The 19,312-nt window shown below is 35.6% G+C and overlaps 1 long non-coding RNA gene across 1 annotated transcript in view; it reads right to left on the bottom strand.

Moving 5' to 3' along the window:
• Window positions 1–19,312, bottom strand: part of LOC135276776 (uncharacterized) — an 889,534-nt gene that overhangs the window by 167,625 nt on the left and 702,597 nt on the right. Inside the window, exon 4 of the long non-coding RNA XR_010344329.1 lies at window positions 2,393–2,501. This is a non-coding gene — a long non-coding RNA (uncharacterized LOC135276776). The remainder of the gene's footprint in view (window positions 1–2,392; window positions 2,502–19,312) is intronic.

Raw genomic sequence — 19,312 nt, 5'->3', positions numbered from 1 at the left:
CTGTTCATTTGGTATGCTGATCTAGTACACAATTAGAGTGTGGATTTGGTTAGAGTCACAGAAGTGGGAATATCGAAGCCACGGACATAGATGAGATCATTCAAATGGAATACACACTGAGAGTAAGAAGGGCAAGAATGGACCTGGAAACCACAGTCTAAAGAAAGAATTGCAGGAAATAAAAAGCACTGAAACAGAAGTAACTTTCAACATTTGATGAAGAATGTACCTTCTTGTGATTATATAATGGTGTAATTTTTATTAAAAATGAATTATAAAGTTTAAGTGTATGATAAAACATAGCGCAGAGTATATCAAAATGGCTATTCTGCTTAAGCTTGACACAAATACAGTATTTAAATTTATGAAACATGTATTATTTATACTTTTCCACAAAATGAAGTGTAGCAATATAAGTGAGCATAATATGTATGTTTATCCATTTAAACTGGTCACCTTTAATTATTATAAATACTATTAAAAGCACACATTTCTGTATAGTTACCCTTAAAGGCCCTACTCAAATTTCATTCCTTTAAAAGGAGTTTGCACATTTACTTAATAGGAATTTTTTATTTTTAAGATGGAGTCTCACTCTGTTGCCCAGGCTGGAGTAGAGTGGTGCAATCTCAGCTCACTGCAACCTCCACCTCCCAGGTTTAAGCTGTTCTCTGCCTCAGCCTCCTGAGTAGCTGGGATTACAAGTGCATGCCACCACATCTGGCTAATCTTTGTATTTGTAGCAGAGACCAGGTTTCACCATCTTGGCCAGGCTGGTCTTGAACTTCTGACCTCATGATCCACCTGCCTTGCCTTCCCAAAGTGCTGGGATTACAGGTGTGAGCCACAGCACCCAGTCAAATAGGAATTATTATCTTGACTCTCCCATGTTCTTATTTAAACAAGAGTTTATTTTTCCTTAGTACAAAATAAAAATGTTTAAATATGCTTTTTACCTAAATACAGAATTTTACTCCAATTCTGTATAATTTGATTTTAACACCTCTAAAAATATGGTGACTATTTCTTCATGACCTCATTATTCTTCTATAATCCTATTTTTATGAAACAATTTCAATGACCATTTTCAAAATTAAATTTTTTTCTTATAAAAAATTTCACTGTGAAAACGCCTTAAAAATAGAGAATTAAAAATAAAATTACTATATTGATCTTTCCTTTTATCTTTTTTCTCTATATACACATAAAAGTTATAAAGACTTTTTAACCTGATTTCCAAAATTTAAATACATGCCTGCTCCTTCTTTCATGTCAGAAGTATTTTTTCTCAAGCATGTGCTTTACTAGTTCTGTAAAATTTTACTATTAGAAAATAATCTTTTATAAGTTTTATACAAGTATATACTTGGGCTATTTATTAACTTTCACTAGCATTAAAATGACTATAAAAACCTTGATTTTATTTAAATATTTTTAGACATTCCTAGTTATTTTCTTATAGTAAATCACAAGACACAGAATTGTTGTTGAGAAGGGACTGAGGTATTTGATACATAGACCAAACACTTATTGCATGTTTCTTGTATCTACTTTATAGCATTTGTCCTAATGGTGTTGATAAGTTTATCTTCCTTACTATTCTTTGAAACTGTGGAAGACAGATTTCATGTGAATTATGCATAAGTTATGTATAGGCCTACCATGTAGTTCTTACAGTGTATAAAAGTCTTAAAAAAAAAAAGGCTGTATAATATGTATATGTCATTCCCCAAACTGTTATTCTATTCAGTTTACCAAAGTTTCTTATTAATGTCTCTACATGATGTGATGAATATATTCTGGATATGGATTCCTGAAGGCACAGATTTGGAGAGGATCATAATTGGAACTGGAGGCAGAGTTCTTACCTCTTGTAATGCTAAGACTGGGAATTGAGGAGTCTTTTGAGTTACTGGATTATCTGCTTGCCCTTATTGCCCAACTCTGGAAGTGACAAAACCTGATGTCCTGAAGGGTAATGCAGCCCTCAGGTTATTATCATTAAGGTGGCACTGAACAGTGTGCCAGTTGAAATGCTTAAAAGTAACTGGTTTTCCGACTCTTGATCACTACTACAAACAGCTTGCACGCTTACGAAGTTTCATCATTTACTGTACTTGTAGCTCCAGTATTTTGATCCTCAGTTCAGAAAGAAATCCATTCATAGTTACCTATTCTACAACTTCAAATTAGGTGGATTAAAAAGTATATGCATTGACTTAAAGACACTATCAAATTTTTAAATTATAATCTTTTAAAGAAATGCAGTGTGTTTATATTTTGAAAGAGTAAAAGGTTGATGGAAGTACATCATTAATTCTGTAGATAAACATCTGAAAGACACACACCTTGTGTCAAAGAAAACCAGCAAACTCAGTCATACTGAACTTACCTGGAGCTGAAGCCCATCGCTTCCCTCGGTGCTGGTGCCAACATGCTGTCAGTCAGATACCTCTAACTGGAATCTCATGGGCCAGGAACTGCTTGCCTTTTATTTCTACCTGGAAAAAAATATAGTGTCAGTCATTTTTTTTCATGTTCCTTGAAGCATGATAAGATATTCATTATGTTATCTTTTCCTGTCACATTAGATACTCATTTATCAGAATGCTCAACACAAAGGAAAGAAGCATAAACTCTTCACCTCTGTAATTTACACCTGAGTGATTAATATAGCACCTGTATAAGTCAAAGGGACCATCTATATTTTATTTCCTATAAAATGTTCCTTATAAAAGGTTATTTATTATTGGAGCACAATCATTCCTATCCATCTGGTTTAAGTAATTGATGTGTTAATTTATGAAGCCACTTTCTATATAGTGTCCTTGCAAACTGCAAATCAAAATACATTTTTAAACTCCAGAGAGAAGCTGATGTTGAAAATAATTCATTTTCTGAGTTCCTTTTTTTTTTAACCATGAAAAGGAATCTCAGTAGGAAACAGAATGTAATAATGCAATTCCATTAGTTTTATGCCTGTGCTTTTTTATTTCTCAACTTGAGAGACACTGATGAAGAACACTGATGTTTTCTCAAATGCAGAGTGTTGCTACTATGCACTTAAGACGGAAATAGACAGTTTGACCTCATGATAAAAATTATTGGCTTGACAAAAACCACAAAGCTGGGCTCCTGTATGAATGGAGTGTGCCAGGTGGGGTCTCCAACTGCCCACAAATAGAGCTACTGACATTTAGTATTTTAGCCTTGCTCCAGTTTGGTATACAGCTAGATGGTTGTAAGGCACCCTAAAAATGCAGGAGATGCAGCCACTGTTGCAGTCTTTTTGTGGTTTGTGCAGTCTTTGCTTTGTCTATGTCCTCCTCCCCAAGATTTGGAGTTTGGCACTGAGCTGAATTTGTGATGAAGATCCTGCAGTTTGCTTACCTCCTTTTGATGCTCACTGCTCATCTTCAAAACCAGGACTGACCAGGTCAATAAACCCCATTTCTTGATCTACCTGCCAAAGTACCCATTTACCTCTTGTTGTACCTACTCGGTATTAACTGCTTGTTTGGATCATCACCTGATGCGTGGTAACACCCTCTGTGAATCATGTGGCTCCGTGTATTTTAACAAATGCAGTGAAATCTGTCTTCTGGTGTCAATCTTGGAACCACTTATTTTGTTTCATCTTGCTATTATTCATTTAGTTTAAGAGTTTTTTTTTTCTATGCAGTACGACGTGAAGGGCTCAAGAAATTCCCACCAGTACTGCTTTATGTAACTCAAACCTTAAAAGCAAATATTGTTCTCTCCTTGGAGCCCTTTTTAATCTCAGATTATTCTGGAATCTACTTTATCGCCTTCATTTCTTCTGCTACTGCCACAATAGACTTCGTCAGTTCTCACATAGATAAAAACTTCCTGAATATGGATCTTGTGCCAGTTGAAAACAGATGGTACTTTTAAATTAGGGTAATTTGGATAGAGCTTAATAAAAATCCCATTTACAAAAGTGTGGGCTGTATGTGGTGAAACCACAAGGAAGGTGTGATGGAGCCAATACCACCTCTAGACCTGCAGGGATGAGGGTAGGAAGCAGTTACCAACATCTAAAAGTCAGACATGAAGAAAGGGCCTCCTGGAGAGGAGCAGTGATCTCGGTGTGGGAGTTGTAGGTAGCGTAAGATGGCAGCAGAGATGGAAGTGTGAGGACAAACGCCTCTCATCTTCTCCCTTCCCTCTGGTTGTCTAGACTACCTACGAGACAAACCTCACCGGAAGCCCAAGTCCTTTGGAGCCTGTTGATGAACTCCAACAGGCTACTTGCCAGGGTTAAGGTACAGGTTGGAAAAAGATAAAGAGTGACTTGAAAGGAAAAATAAAAGATATTTAGTTAATACTCTTATTCATACTTAAGAGAATGGGGTTTGAAATCGGATTTGAGTCCTACCTCCATCTAGATGTATAATTCTAGAAAATCACTCAACTTTTATAAATCTTGGTATCATTATCTGTACAATAGAGATAATACATTTTTCAGAGTTTTGTGGTTAAATGGCATAACATACCTAGAAAGCCCATAATATTAATAGTGGAAGTAGCTCTCCTGTCAAATACAAAAATAAATCAACACACACTAATACGCTCCAGTCATGCTGAGTTCTTCACCACTTGTTCTAACTGGTCATGTATTTTCAAACTTCCGCACTTTTATAAGGGTTGTTCTCTCCAGTTAAGATTGATTCATCTTCCTACATCTCAACCCTGGTTTGCCTAGAAAACTCTTACTCATATTTTCCAGTCGATGAAATATGATCTGAAGGCTTTTTCCAGCTTTTTATTAAAAAAAAAAAAAAAAAAAAAAAAAAAGGTGACCATTCCCTCTTTGTTCTTCCATAGCACATAGCACTCCACAAATCACATAGACTGGGGTGGCCAATCTTTTGGCTTCCCTGGGCCACACTAGAAAAACAGTTGTCTTGGGCCACACAGAAGATACACTAACACTAATGATAGCTGATCAGAAAAAAAATTATGAAAAAATCTCGTGTTTTTCATGTTTTAAGACAGTTTATGAATTAGTGTTGTGCTACATTCAAAGCTGTCCTGGGCCTCATGCTACCAACCTGTGGCCCACAGGATGTAAAGGTTTAATTTAGATCATGCCTGGCTTCCTGTATGACTATGAGGGAAGAAAAAAAGCTATGTCCGACACATTTGTATCCTCAACAGGTGGTTCACAGCCAGTTTCTTAGTATTCAAAAAACAAAGTGAATGGATAAATCTATTTTTTTTTTTTTTTAAGACAGTCTGACTCTGATGCCCAGGCTGAAGGGCAGTGACATGATCTCGACTCACTGCAATCTCTGCTTCCTAGGTGCAAGTGATTCTTCCCCAGCCTCCCAAGTAGCTTTGTTTATAGGTACCCACCACCATACCTCACTAATTTTTGTATTTTTAGTAGAGATGGAGTTTCACCATATTGGCCAGGCTGGTCTTGAACTGCTGACCTCAAGTGATCCATCCACCTCAGCCTCCCAAAGTGCTAGGATTACTGGTGTGAGCCACAACTCCTGGCCAATGTGCATATGTATAAGTTTGTCACAGTGTAAGGAAAGGGTTCAGTAACTTTATTCCTCTTTTCCCTAAGAGCAGATCAGCCTGTGACAACTGATGCACGGTGGAGAGTAGAATGACTCTCGAGAAGAGGTTCCCAAAAGAAACTCCACTCATTTTATAACTTCTCTGGGCAGTCTTGCTAGAAAATTCATTCATTCCAAGGTTGCCAAAAACACTAGAATTAATTGATTTCCAGAAGAAAAAATCAGTAGTTACTAGCTAACTATGACAAGTATTTCTCTGTATCTCTTGTATTTGAATGATTTAAAATAAAGAGTTGAACCTCCAACATTTTCTGAAAGCCCAGCTAAAAGTTTTACCCAACAATTGTTTTAAAACTTTATTCCGCTTTGTGACTAGGTAATGAATTCCTGTGAGTCATGAATCTACGCCTCAGGAAACAGTGCACAGGACAAAATCTTACTCTCAACACTTGCCTCCATCCTCCCCGTTTCCCACCCTCACTAAAATCACACTGATTGGCATCTGTGTCCCTGCAAAATTTCCTTCTGCAAATACAAATGAATAGGACCGTATGTATATTCTTATTCTCCACCTTCTTTAAAAAAAAGAATTGCATGCTTTATCAATTTTATGGCCCTTGCTTTTTTCACTTAAAGTAAATCAGGAGGTGTATTATATCAGTAGATAAAAAGCACCTTCATCATATATTCAGCTTGTTTTTCTATTTTTCTGATATGCCAAAATTTAACCAGAATTCTCCTGAAAATGATTTTTAAAATCCCTTTACCTATTAAAGAAATTATAGTAAGTTACTATTTATGCATGAATTTGTATATAAGAGATACAACCATAGAATAGGTTCCTATCACTATGTGCAGGAAGGTCACAGGACAAAGGAATCTTTAACTATCAGATATAGTGCCCAATTTCCTTCCTTGAGAATCAAAGCAGTTTGTGCTTCCACTAGCCATCTACAAGATTGCTTGGGTGGGCCAACTTCTAGAATTTTGCAAATCTGATAGGTGGAAAGTTCTACATCACTGCATTTCAAATGGCATTTAAAAAATTGTAAGGTAGGTCGAGCATGTTTTCATAACATTTAAAGGACATTTGCGTATTTTTTTCTGTGACTTTTCTGTTAACAGCTTTGCCATTGTTTATCTAAGTTGCAATTTATAACATTCTTTATTATCCTATGCATTTTCAAAATGAGTGAAAGCCATTAACTATATCAGCAAAACATTACTCTGTTTTGAGTTTTTAGAGCTTTTATCCCAAGCTTTTCTTGCAATCCCATACATGAAAGCGGAACAGCACAAAGAGGTGCCACACTGCCCTCTGGTGGCATTGTGCTCCATTGCATCTTCCCTGCACTGACTCTTGGGGCAAAAGCTGAAGGTGGATATAGCTTGATGTCAGTCTTGCATAGGCTATTAGCCTAACCAAGTCTCCTTGGTCCTGAGACAATGTGGTAGTATAATCATACTCAAAATGAAGAAGTATTAGATCTGCTTTAATCCTTGAAGAACCAGGTCAGTGCCTGGAACTCGTTAGATGTCGTAATAGGCAGGATTTATCTCCTTCCTATTTGTTGTAAAAGATGGCCTTGGAATATTTTGTCAGTGGGCTACAGTGGAAGTTTGTTCTAGACAGTCAGGCTCTACTTCATTCTTCCCTGTACAGCAGTAAAATTAAAAGGGCTATCATCAGTCTCTGGAATTCTAAGTATTCAAAATATCAAAGTCAGGTCAGTAAAGAAGTTTGTAATTCATTCATTCATTCATTCCCAGAATATTTGGAATACTATATTTAGTGTTCTAAGTATTTGTTATTTACGTTACTGAACAAATCAACAAAAATTACTGTCTTCATGGAACATATCTTCTAGTTGGAGCAGACAATGAACAGCAAACATGTAATTAAGCAAATAATATGCTATATTTGAAGATATTAGAAGATGTGTGTTTGTGGCTGTTAGATGGGGATATTTAAATTTAAAAGAGAAAAAGTGTAGTCATTTCAAGAAAGCAACATCTGAGTAAGAATTAGAAGGAGGTACAGAAGCTAACTGTGCAGTTCTCTGGAGGAAGAGCCTTCCAGGAAGTAGAAACAGCCTTACGGCCATAGCATGCTTAGTAAGTACAGTAGACAACTGAAAAATCCCTTTTAGGATTAAAGGATTCTTTTCCCAGCTGCTGGGAGTGGTGCTGGACTACTAGCGCCAGCTCTCACCCCAACCTGCAAATTGCCTTAAGCTGTCCATGCTACTTCACCAAGGTCTTACTCAAGGGTAGCCTGAGCCCCATGACTAGTAGATATAGAGGAGAAAGGCCTAGCCTGTTAGCTGCAAGACAGGAAAACTTCTTTTCTTTTAAACCTCTTTTCTTTTCTACTTACCTTTGATGACCTCATGTGATCTCAATGCTTATAATACCACCGATACCCTAACGACTTTCAAATTTATGCTTCCAGGCATATTTTTCCCTTAATCTCAGATTTATTTATCTACCTCCCTATTAGTTCAAATACCAAGGAGGATGCTAGATTGTAATCAAGATAATTTGAGAGGGGAGAAATTAGAGTACCTACACATATTATTTTCATGCACAAATAGAACGTTTCTTAAAGTCAACCAGATTTACGTTGAAAAGCAAACCTTAATACAGTTCCAAAAACTGAAATACAATAGACCATGTTTTCTGACCATGATTAAAATAAGTTAAAAATCAGAAACAAAAAGTGCACACACACACAAATAAATCTATACATACCTGAAAATTTAATTTTTGGTTATTTACATTTATTATTTACATTTGTAAATAATGAAAGAAGTTAAATTAAATGATATAAAAACTACTGTATGTTAAAACTTGAGGAAGCCTTTCAGATCCTTTCCTACTTGTCATCCTTCACTTTCCCAAGCTGGATACTGTTTACAGAAGAGTACTTAAAAAATCTGCCATGCATACTCATCATTCTCTTGCACCTTCTTCCTACGACAGTATGGCCTTGTGCTTATTTTCTTCACTAGAATACAAGCAGCTTAAACACAAGCAATTATACATCTTGCTCATTCCCAGCACTTGGCAAAATACCTAGCAAATAGGAGGTACTCAACACTTGCTTATCTAATGATTGGGTAAATGAACGTATGGACAATTAACCATATTACAATAAGTATAGTTGAGTGATCACAAAGCGCTACATATGGCTGAAAACATTTAGCCTAGTGGTGGGATGTTAGAGCTTCTAAGTTAAATTGTGTTGAATTAATTTAAAAAATTAACTCCTTTTCCAAAGTGCTGCAAAATAAACTTACAGAAAGAGTGCAGGGTTCAATAGCTGCTTGTCAGTCCCCCAAAGGGATCCACTTCTAAGGCTAGCTGGGCCTTTTTGCCTGGATCTTACCAAGGCACATTCTTGTTGCAAAGGGAAATATTCTTTCCTTATTGTAGGTCTCCAGGCCATTGCTCCCCCAACCCTCCTGCATTAATACTGGCTTCTGGGAGTACAGCTTAATCAGAGGAAAAACTGGGAATTATCTCATGAAATACAGAGACCCTCTAATGCAGTAACAGACATCTAAGCTCTGAGAGCAAAATGTTGTTTTACTTCAACCTACCCCTAAAACATCAAGAGATTTCCATGAGAAAATTAAAGCAAAAACTCAAGTGGTTCCATTGAAACTTAAAATATGCTTTAATCGAAGCGCAGCATTACGTGAGGCAGAACTACGAATATGTGCTGACACATTATCATTTTTATAATGCAAATGACAGACTGAATGATCATTATATATACTAAAATCCTGATTCTGGAAGCCATGCATAGAGTTCTATTTGCTTGTGAAGATCAGAAAGTGCCTGATAAAAATGAGATTTTTATCCCAAGAGCCCCAAAGTACTACAAAAGAAATGATCTTTTTAAAAAATAACTTGGAACAACTGAAAAGTTGACACATTCCTTTATCATGTATTCCTACATGTACAAGAGGCTTATTCAGTACAATGAGTAGCTCAACTATACAGATATTTTCTCACTTAGTTTTCAGTAAGAAACCTTGGAACATAATGGTAAATTTTAGGTAGCCCAATTCTTTTCTTGTTATACTTAACATGTGCTCTGGAGATAAAAAATACCATGGCATGTAGGTAGTGAAAGGTCAAGTTAAATTTTCATTCCCGTTCTTGGTTCTAAGAACTAAAATACTTGAAGTTAACACTGTTGTGAGTAGTTCATCTTCCAAGAGACTTTTTTTCCTGTAACATGAACCTTAAAAAAAAAAAAAAAAAAAGTAATGCTGCCTACTAAGATTATTTTGTTAAATCAGCCACATCCGAGAGTGAATGTATCTATTTTTATATAGAACTAAAGCTTTGTTTTCTTCTTGACTTTATCAAGAAGGGAGATAGATGAAGAAGAAAAGTAAAAATGAAGACAAAGGAAAAAGGATAAAGTTCAGAACATCAAGAGTAGTCAAGATTTTTATTTTTTATCATAAAATGTGTCACACTTGTTTGCCTTGTGGAGGCCTGCTCATCATTCAGGACCCTATTCAAAGTCACTTTCCTTCTGAAGATGAGGCTATCCTCCCTAACGCACAGATGTTGTTCTATCACTATCCTTATGAACTGCACTGCCATTCTCTGTCAACACGATTTTCACTGTATTTCAGTTTTTTAGAAGTATGTCTATCTTTCCTCATTAGATTGGGGCATTCTAGGAAAGACTGTGTGTTCCTTATCACCGTCACTCTTTTCTCCCCAAATCTGGCCTCATCCTACGTCACTCCCAGTATCAAACAATGTGCCTGGAAAAAAGGAAGTCTTACTCAATGTTTGATGAATAAATGGCAGATGATGAACATTTTAAAAGTGTAAGACACAAAGGATAGTAAAAGTTAAATTTAGAGGTAAGTTAAAAGTCAAATAGCTACACACTTTTAGGCTCACCTCTTTGGTGACTGGTTTATATATCTGATGATATAATATTCTGCTAAAACTTTTTTCCCCAAAGGTAGAATTTTAAGGGTAAGTCTGCAATATTTAACCAAAACTCCAAGAAGTGAATTCACCTAATTTCTGTAATCCAATGGCAGTAACTCTAGGAGCATTGTTAAAAGTATTACAGAAAGGAGAGTTATTAGCCTAATCGAATAAATAGGTAGTATTATATTAGATCCGATCTCAACAGTAGGCATAAGGGCGAAAAAGATTGAGTAGAGACAAATTTTATGACAATGAAAATAGCAAAGAACAAGATATGGCAATCATAAATTTTAAAAGCTATTTGAAATAAAAATAAAACACTCGGTAGAGTTATCTAAATAAATTAATGTTACAGTGTAATGAGAAACACTACATGTGATGCAATGTCAGGATGGGGAGCCTAAGATTTCTGTGGTGGGATGAAGGGTGAACAATACAAGAAAACAAGATGTATAGCAAATATTGTAAGAATAGTTCATATGTCTCAAAATCAGAGAAAGTTCAAATGTAAGGAGAACAGATGGAAGCAGTGATTTTCTGTTATGTTTAATGATCTCCTCCATGATCTGTGGAAAATATTCACTTAAAAAGTGTTTCATTAATATTTATGAATCTCTCATTTTTTATATTTTTGGCAAAATGCTAGCCATTTTCTAAACACTTTTCAGAGATTTTTAAACTTGAGACTAAAGCACAGCATCTTCCTAACCTTTGAAGCATTCTAAGACTTAAAAAATTATCTCCCACTAACACCTTCTTAAAAATTATTTGATGAAATCCACGTTCTGTGATTTTTTTTTTTTTTATTTAGTTGATTTTTACCAATTAGCAACAACTTACTGATTGGGAAAATCACTCCTGTTTTCCTTCCTCAGTGTTCATGTAGACATTTCTTCTTTACAACAGCTCTAGTTGGGAGTTACTGATATATTTTCTTAGGGATAACGCTACTCACATACCAAAGGGAAAAATCATAGACCTACACTAAGTCAATCACTACAACCAGACTCCTTGTCCTACCTATCTAAGGGGTAGGCATATCTGGATTTCTAAGCTTTCATTGGAAACTCTCGTGAAAAACCCGCTTTCTCATTCCTGATGAATGAGAAGGAGCAAGTATGTAGATTTAGGTCATGTCTTATCTTCCAATCAGGTGTGACATCAACTTTAGACTGAAACCAACACTCTGAAGAGCAGCAAGTAGAGGTCAAAAAAAGGAAATTGGATCTTTGATGACCCCACTGAGTTACTGGATAGTGGCTCTTCTGAAGCTGGTATTATCATAAAATTTGTTTATAAGGTCAATAAATTTCCCTTTTTCTGTAAGTCCATGTGAAATTGATTTTTGGTTCCCACAACCAAACTATTTCCCTAAGTTTGACTCTTGACGTAATTAAAGTCTTAGTTATTCTTAACACATCATCATAGCCCAGCCCATAGATAACAGACACATTTCCTGTGTCACTCTTCAGGTTTCACCAGCCTAGTTTTTTTGTCCCAGTTGTCACTGTGACAATGACCTTTGTGTGAACTGTGGCTGACTTTATGCTGACCTAACCTCATAATTTGTCTTAAACCTGTGCTGCACATCCCTCATCTTCTCTCTGGGACTTCCATGTGACATCCAGATGGGGATGCTGTGAAATCTTGTTCAGACAGCACATATGTGCCATATAGAATTGTGAGGAGTTTATTTCCCAAGAGGCACAACTTTGACAAATGAGCTAGGGAAGCTAGTGGAGAAATTTCTCTTTTCTTTCCTTGGAACAACTGTTTTTTTTGTTTGTTTGTTTGTTTGTTTGTTTTTGAGACGGAGTTTCGCTCTTGATACCCAGGCTGGAGCGCAATGGCGTGATCTCAGCTCACCACAATCTCCGCCTCCTGGGTTCAGGCAATTCTCCTGCCTCAGCCTCCTGAGTAGCTGGGATTACAGGCACGCGCCACCATGCCCAGCTAATTTTTTTTTGTATTAGTAGAGACGGGGTTTCACCATGTTGACCAGGATGGTCTCGATCTCTTGACCTCATGATCCACCCGCCTCGGCCTCCCAAAGTGCTGGGATTACAGGCTTGAGCCACCGCGCCCGGCCGGAACAACTGTTTTAAGGCCTAGTTTATTTGGCTTTTAAGAAGAAAGTAGAGGATCAAACTGTCTTTGTACCCCTGAATCAATAATGCAGCTTCTTATTCTTTTCTCCTCTTTTCCTTCCCTCTCTCCTCTTACATGGGAGTATGGTCCCAAATAACAGTAGTAGCACATAGTTTCTGTTCTAATTTCTGGCAAAACCAGGTTAAGGCATTTGAAATCGGGCATAGCAGAAGAAAGTTAACTTTAAAAATATGATTTTGGGGCTGGATTACTCACTGGTATGAAAGTAACACAGATTCCATTTCTGGTGGTAGCCGAAGTGGTAATAATCCATGGAATGTAAATGCATCACAAGAACTAGGAATTTTCACCTCTGGTTAATTAGAATAAATTCAGGGACAATGGAACTATAATGAGTTCTAGCTTCTATTAACTGAATTAGAAGCTTTGAGGGAAAAAAAAAAAGTGATAGTCTGCAGGCATCCACCTCCAATCCAAGGCAAGCTGTAGAAGCCTAAGGGCCTCTATGGCAGTGTTTGAAGATATTCTTACCTCCTATAATTAAAAAGTCCACTGTGCTAAAAATTAGGCCTAGGTTTTAATTATGAAGGTAGGAGAACTGTAAACACCATCTAGCCTTGATAAATCCATGACAAAGCTATGGCTCTTACTGAAAAAACAAAAAACAAAAAACACGTGAGAAACTATGTCCTAGAGAAAGGGACATTTGAGTAGATGAAGAATTTTGAACCCATAAATTCCTCTGAATCCTCCTGTCAAAATCGGCACCCTCCAATGTTTTTTGAGAAAAGTTTGAGACCAGCCTGGCCAACATGGTGAAACCATGACTCTAGTAAAAACACAAAAATTAGCTGGGTGTGGTGTTGTGTGCCTGTAATCCCAGCTACTCCGGAGACTGAGGCACGAGAATCACTTGAACCTGGGAGGTGGAGGTTGCAATAAGCTGAGATCGTGCCACTGCACTCCATCCTGGGTGACGGAGTGAGACTCTGTCTCAAAGGAAAAATGTGTGTGTGTGTGTGTGTGTGTGTGTGTGTAGATCATTGTCCTATAAACAATAAACTTATTTTTTAAGCTTATTTTTTTTATTTTTATAGACAATAAACTATCTTACCAATAAACTTCCATTTAGAGAGTCATGTAATATAATTGTATCATCTTTTTTCTATTAACTTATTCTTTTTCCTATTTTCTATACTTATTCTAAAAATTACTAACTTTAAACAACTTTAAATGTTTTAACATTATGAAAATGCCTCATATGAGAACTATTAATAAAAACATTACTTATAAAATATAATCAAATTTTTCATGGTTTAAAACAATATAAAATAATGCAAAATAGAAAAATCTGTCATTTTTGACAGCACAATATGAAATCCATGAATATTAACTAGTTTTTTTAGAAATGGAATACTACAACATCTACATAATAAACATCATTATACATATGAAGTAAATAGTAATCCTCCCTCCCACCTGAAACAAGCAGTTCCTTTTTCATAGCAACTTCTGTATCTCCACAAGGTTATTTGTATATAGAAACATAGATTAATAGAGTACTAGATACAAGTAACTATATATACAATTTAATATAAGTAGAATTTTCCTTCAAATGGCTATATTGATTAGCTAGAAAAATATTACAAAGAGATGAGATCAACTTGCATCTTATTCAGAATGAGATTCTGAAACAAACAAAATTCAGTTTTAATATAAATCCTATTAAGATAAAGATCCCATTTCAGCTCACTTTATAAATAATTGCGGAAGGAAAGTGAAAGGCCTCCACTAAAAAGTGAAGATTAAAGATCAAACTAAATACCAAAGTTTAGTGAAGCAATGAATGAAGAAGATAGAGAGGCAATCTACTCGCATCATATAGTAGACATAGAAAGCTTAACAGCTTAAGGTCCTCTGAAGTACCGACAGCAAACAAAGGAAATTATCTCCAGCGTAACACTGGAAGGGAAGCTGCAGTTGATAAAGAACAAATGAATGAATGAGTGCATAGGTGAATGAGTAGTAAATGGTAGAAGTGTAAAATGACTACCTTGCTAAAAGAAACCACAAGAACATAAAGCAGTAAAGGGTGTGTGTGCATTTAATCTGCATTCTTAAATAAATTTTTACTTTCTCTTTTTGGTTAACATTTTATGAATTTTAAAATAAAGTCCTGTCTTCTTATCAATTTGGTACCCAACTTTACATTGGCCACAACCTTGAACTCTGCATATTTGGGCTGTTAAGAAAATACTCATATTACTCTCAAAGAATAAAGATTTTCCAAAACTGAATGTAACTACATGTTCCTGAAAAAGTATGAGAAGCACTATTCAGTAAAGAGTAATCAAGAAATTTTTAAATTATAACAGCAGTATTGCAGGGGTGGGGGACTAAAATCTTACAAGATATTTGATGAAGGCCACATTTATTTGCAAATGTACCAACACATCACCTGTTGATCACATATTAAATTCAAGCTTTTTAAAAAAGTTCGATTTTGCTCATATTTTAGAAGTGTCCAATCTAATACACAGTCCTCCATTCATCATAAATATAACACATATTCCTTTGTAGAGGTATTTTTCTTGCCATCAACTTGAGTTACTTTTTGTTCTTTTTTAGGAAAGAAAATTGAGATTGAGATTGAGAAAGAGATTGTGGTAAGGTTTACCTCAGCCTGATTAAAGTCAAACTTTACAAAACAAAACTACCAAATTGCTTAAAGTGTTACAAGACAAAAGTAGAATAGTGATTCAATTAAGACTGTGAGTCAGATGATCAGAAATTTTTATTTCTGCATGAACCTGAAAGCTTAAAAATCATAAGTAAGTGCTACCTGAGTTCAGAAATCCAGTTCATTGTTTTTAATATGTGCTTATGGGTTTTCAAAATCAGTGGATTATGTTTCAAGTGGGGAGAAACCCATAATATTAAAAAGATTCAAAATTAATACAGAAGATACTTATGTTTTATTATGTGTTTTATCATTTTGTCACACATTTGTATTCTTTTAAGTATCTATTCTTCACAAATAGTTATTTCAGGTAATTGAGGTGGGACATAGATGATTCAGACAAAGGAATGGCTCACAGGAGCTAGTTACCTAATAATACAGACAGATCAATGTATTAGTATTAACAAATTAGAGAGCAATGAGATTATTTTCTAGCACTGAAGAATCTAAATAACTATCTTCTCCACATCACTAAAATAGAACACACATAAAATTCATTAATAAACTATTCAATATCAATTTTAAACACATATTGGATGAAAAGAAAAGTGGATATTTATAACTACCCATAAATGGTAGAAAAAGAAATCAGGGTCCCTAATTAGCTAAGGGTCAGACGTGAAAAGAGATAACATTGGGCTCAAGTTAAGTTGAAATTTGGATTTGAGAACTCCATATATAGCTGAAGCTCATGGAGAATATACATCTAATTAAAAATTGTTTGAGAAAAGCATACCCACTAATGAGAAAAAGTATGCCCACTCTATTCATTTTGACTGCAAAAAATACCTCCCTTGTTAAAACAAAACAACAACAAAAAACACATAAAAAGTCATCCAGGGCTACTACTATCTATGGGAATGTTAACAGAGGCAAAGAAAACTCTAAGATATCTCAAAAATCCAAAGCATATGCAATTCTCAAAAATAAAATCCTGCCAAACAGAGTACAATCTAAAATTACAAAAGACATAGGATACTAACTTTAACAAGAAAGGACCTGTACAGATGCAGACAATAACACTTAAAATTATTAATGTTTTGAAGGAGAAAACGGATAAACAAGGTTTAATTCTGAAAAGAGCAAGCATATTTACAAAAAATTACAACACTGAACATCGAAAATTTTTTTAAAAACATTGAAATTAAAATTCAACGGAAAGCAGAGAGGATACTTTCTGTCTCATTCTAATGTCATCACAACCATAGCAAAATAATAATAATAAAACTATAAGCCAGTATCTCTCATAAACAAAAAGCAAAAAACCTTAACAAAACATTAGTGATATTGACAAACTAATCCCAAAATTTATATGAAGAGGCATAAGATTCATAATAGCTAATACAGTATTAAAGCATAAGGTTGGAAGACTGTCACAACATGACTTTAAGACTTACTCAAAATTTACAGTAATCAAGACAGCCTGGTATTAGCGAAACAAAAGATACATGGAACAACAGAATAGAAGATCAGCATCATAAGACAAAGTGAGGAAAAAAATAGAAGAGATCTCAGAATCAGACCAACATAAATACAGTCAACTGATCTTTCACAAAACAGCAAGGGCAATTCAATGGTGAAAAGGTATCTTTCAGCAAATCTTGCAATGACTGGAAGTCCGTTTCTGTGTGTGTGTAAAACAAGAAACTTGACACAGAGCTTACACCTTTCATAAAGCATAACTCAAAATACACCAAACACCTAAATATTAAGTCAACTCTAAAAAACTAGAAGATACCCAGGAGAAAATATAAGTGACTTAAGTTTGGCAAGAAGTTTTCAGATACAGTACCAAAAACAATCTACGAAAGGAGGAAGGATACATGAGACTTTATTAAAAACTTATGCTGTGACCGGGCGTGGTGGCTCACACCTGTAATTCCAGCACTTTGGGAGGCTGAGGCAGGTGGACCACCTGAGGTCAGGAGTTCAAGACCAGCCTGACCAACATGGTGAAAACCCATCTCTACTAAAAATACAAAAAATTAGCCAGGTGTTGTGGCCAGTGCCTGCAATCTCAGCTACTCAGGAAACCTGAGGCAGGAGAATCACTTGCACCCAGGGGGCAGAGGCTGCAGTGAGCCGAGATTGTGCCGTTGCACTTCAGCCTGATGACAACAGCAAAACTCCATCTCAAAAATAAAAAAGAAAAAAAGCTTATGCTGTGTAAAATAATCAATGACAAGCCACAGCTTGGGTCATTTATTTGGAAAACACGTATGTGCCAAAGAACTTTTATCCAAAATATACAAAGGACTTTTAAAACTCAGCAACAAGGAAACAAACAAATTTAAGATGCCTAAGATATCCGGACAGATACTTTAAAGAAAATATACTGATGGCAAAAATATTAAATTATGCTCAGTATCATAAAACCTCACACCTATTAGACACTAATATACCTACTAGAAGGGTGAAAACTAAAAATACCGACAATACCAAATGCTAGTAAGAATGTAGGGCAATAGGTGGGAATGCATATGGTATAGCCACTTTAGAAAACAATTTGGCAGGCTGTTACAAAACTACACATCGTCTTACCATTTAATAAAACAGTCATACTCCTAGGTGTACACCCAGTTACTCCAAAAAGTTATGTTCACACCAAAACCTTCCTGCGCAAGTTTACAGCAGCTTTATTCATAATTTCCAAAAACAGGAAGCAACTAAGCTGTTCAACAGGTGAATGGACAAGCAAACTGTTGTATAGCTGTATAATAAAATATTATTAAGCAATAGAAGGAAACAGTCTATCAAGCCACAGAAATCTTAAATGTACCTTCAATGGCTAAGTGAAATAATCCAATATTGAACGCTGACATATTTATGATTAAAATTGTTATCCTGGAAAAGGCAAAACTTATAGAAATAAAAAGATCACTTGTTTCCCGAGCCTCGAAAGGAAAGAAAAGGGGTAAATAGGTAAAGCACAGGGGGTTTTTAGAACAGTAAAATTATTCCAAATGATGTAATGGTGGATACATGACAGTACGTATTTGTCAAAACCCATGGAATTTTATAGCACAGAGTAAAATTTAATGTATAGACATTTAAAAAATTTAGCAGGTTGGATGATCCTAGAAAAACCATACTGCAACAAGAAAATCTATCTGTATTACAAATATATGAAAAAACCTCACTGAAGAGAATAAGGAAGAAAGATGCTGACCTAAGTATGAAAGTAAGTCAAGTCTGTAATGCTAAAGGCAAAGGAGGCACACAGAAACAGTGTACTTGATCAAGTTGTTTTCCATAAGGTACAGGTTAACAGTCTGATACTGCTATGTGAATGTATTAGAATGAAACAACTAAATAAATGGATAGTGAATACCAGGAATGAGCTTTTTCAGATAAACAAAAAGAGGAAGCTAGACTGACACATGTGATGATGGATTAGAGTTGTAGACAGTGGTATGAACTCATGCTTAATACACAGATGTTTACATAGAGATATTTTAGAGAGAGATGTCTATCCATGGGTTACTATTAAGCATATATATTCTTTGCTCTCTCTGCCTAGAGGGCCTAGAAGAAATGGCAGACAGTAGCAATAAACATGCCTAGCACTCCGATTCTGGTTTCTAGTAACATTCTCTAATAAAAGAAATTAGGGCTTCTTAAATAAATGACTGATTCTAGGTCTAAGGCAGGAAACATGCATTGGAACAATCTGTAGTGGCAGAATATAAGGACATATTCAAAAAATTTAAAAAACGAAAAAAGAACTCATTGATGGGGGTATGTCAAAGGAGCCCAGGATCAAGCGGGTATGTCAAAGCAGCCCAGGAGCAACTGAGATAGCTCCCAATGGCCAAAGCTGTGACAATTTGAAAAACAAAATAAGTAAGAGGTGAAGAGGCAAACCATCCATGTAGAATAATTCCAAGTAATGTATGCAGCTACTCTATCTCAAGAAAGTGGAGCATAACTTTCTATTCCTGAG

This window comes from Aotus nancymaae, unplaced genomic scaffold (assembly GCF_030222135.1).
Source record: "Aotus nancymaae isolate 86718 unplaced genomic scaffold, 86718_ANA_hifiasm-v0.15.2.pri h1tg000003l, whole genome shotgun sequence".
NCBI classification, from domain to species: Eukaryota; Metazoa; Chordata; class Mammalia; order Primates; family Aotidae; genus Aotus; species Aotus nancymaae.
The sequence above is the reverse complement of the archived record's forward strand: the minus strand, read 5'-3'. Positions and strand labels throughout refer to the sequence as shown.